The following is a 2,405-nucleotide window of genomic DNA, read 5'->3' as shown; positions in this document are numbered from 1 at the left end:
TTATGCATTTTTGATTGCGTGTATAGACGTTTTTTTTATATATAATAAAAAAAATGGCTACGAAAAACTCGAATAAATAACAACATAATAACAACCAACAAATCATTAATAATTAATTCGCATAAATATATAAATTAACATAAAGAAACATGCTAAGAGAGTGAGAGAGAGAGAAAAAAAAAAGAAAAAAATTGAAAATTAACCGTTCAACCTTTTCCGTCTAAACCTTTCACCTTTTTTTCTCTCTCTCCCACTTCTCCCCCTTCCCTCACTCCCTACTCCCTACTCCCATTCTTTTCTCAAAGGTTGAAAATCAAAAAAAAAAAAAAATTTACGTAATAATTTTAAAATTTTTAATTACATAAACCCCTATATAGTAAATATGTAATATATGACACATGAGGAAATTTTTCTTTTTTTAGATATATTAATTACTCTCGTATTACGTTAAATGTACTCAATTAAAAATTATTATTATTAATAATTTTTTTTCTCTCAAGTTGGTTAAACTGTTTTAAAAAAAGTACAGGGAGGTCAAATTATATTTTGATTAAAATTTGATTTGAAAATTGAGGATGTATGTATGTGTAGTACAAGTTGTTGTTTAACATCCTTTTGAATTTTGTAATATTATTATTATTATTATTATTTTTATTTTTTTTTCGTTGAAAATTTTCTATTCTAGAACTTTCTTCCTTTGACAAACAGAAAATCATTACGTCATTATATTTATAATATTGTTTTTATTAATATTCGTATATATTACGTCATACATGGTCGTCGTTCTAAATTTGTACGCGTTTCTTATTTTGTATGATTTGTTTGAAGGATTTAACCGGAAATACTACAACGATATATATTTCGAGAATCGATTTGTATTTTTTCGATTATTTAAAATCGATAGATATAATTTTTTTTTAGGTTCGATAAAGGAGAGAGAAGGTTGTTGTTTATTCTTTCATCCCAATTCTCAATCATTAATCCCTGACAAAACATTTTTCGTCTTTTTAAACTTTTTTTCTTCTTGTTTTGTTTGTGTGTGAATTTTATGTACAACAATTGCAAATTGTTATAATAATACTCTTTCAAGTACCTGACTACTACTACTACTATTATTCATTCACTAAAAACATTCATTCATTCATACATACAAAATAAGTAATACAATATTTTTTTTTTTTATTGAAGATGAACGGTCTGGTAAACTGAAACCATTAGTTTTGTAAATGTAATAAAATAAAAATATGAAAGCTGAAGTGGAATTATTATTATTATTATTATGTTGTCATCGTGTTGGTTGGTGGTGGGGATGGTGGTGGTGGTGGTAATGATCGAGCAAACGAATTTTTATTTTTTATTGTAACAAATTCAAGTATTTTCTACATACATATGTTTTGTTGTCGTCAAACAAAAAAAAAGGCTTAGGGGGGGGGGAATGAATGTATTACAAGGTGGGGGTGGTGGTGTGTAGAAAGTTATCGTGGGATAAATTATTTATAAAAATTTTCATCTATTTTTCAAGTTTTCGAGCGAAAAAAAAAATATTTAAAACGATTGTGAAATTTTTTTTTATACGACCTTTCAACCGAAAATCTTGTATTGCTTAATCTGAAAAATTTTATTCTAATATTTTTTTGTTAATATTTGTTAATAAAAAATAAAACACCTGTGTATGTAAGGAGTTTTACTTATAAAAAGGTCACAACGGTGTACACGATGTAATAATTTACACCTATTATTATTATTATTATTATTACTAAACCATCATCATTACGTTACGAAAATAATTTAAATAGAAAAAAATTTTAAAAAATCAATGACAAATATTTTTATTTTATTTTATTTTTTAACTTAATCACGAAAGGAAAATTTTGAATTTATTTTAATATTATTATTATTATTATTACCAAATATTTTTATTACCAATCGAATAAAATTAATTTTTCTTTTTTTAAGAAGTTACTTAACTTTTAGCAAATAATAATAATAATAAATTTCGTAAATTTTAAATAAATACCGGTAATTTTTTAATAATAAAAAAAAAAAAATCGATAAAACTTATTAATTTTTTTTTTGAATAAATAACGTATACATATATTTATTGGTATAATATTATTAAGTTACGTAACGCTTTACAATTTTGTTGTTTATGGTTGCCATTTTTTTTTTTTTTATAATAATTTTATTCGTAAAAAGTTGGCAAAAATGAAGTTTATAGATGTTCATTTTAAGTAAATTTTCTGTCTAAAAAAAGTGTCAAAAGAAAAAAATTAAATGTGTCGTAGTTTGAGAGAGAACAAAAAAGTAAGATGGTTCGGTTGATTCGTTAACAAAAGATTATGACAGTTTTTTTTTTTTAAAAGTCCACTCGCCTGTTTTAAAAAGATGACACGAGAGAGAGAGAG

This window comes from Pediculus humanus, genomic scaffold (assembly GCF_000006295.1).
Source record: "Pediculus humanus corporis 1103172108227 genomic scaffold, whole genome shotgun sequence".
In the NCBI taxonomy this organism is placed as follows: domain Eukaryota; kingdom Metazoa; phylum Arthropoda; class Insecta; order Psocodea; family Pediculidae; genus Pediculus; species Pediculus humanus.
This window is presented reverse-complemented; position numbering follows the sequence as displayed.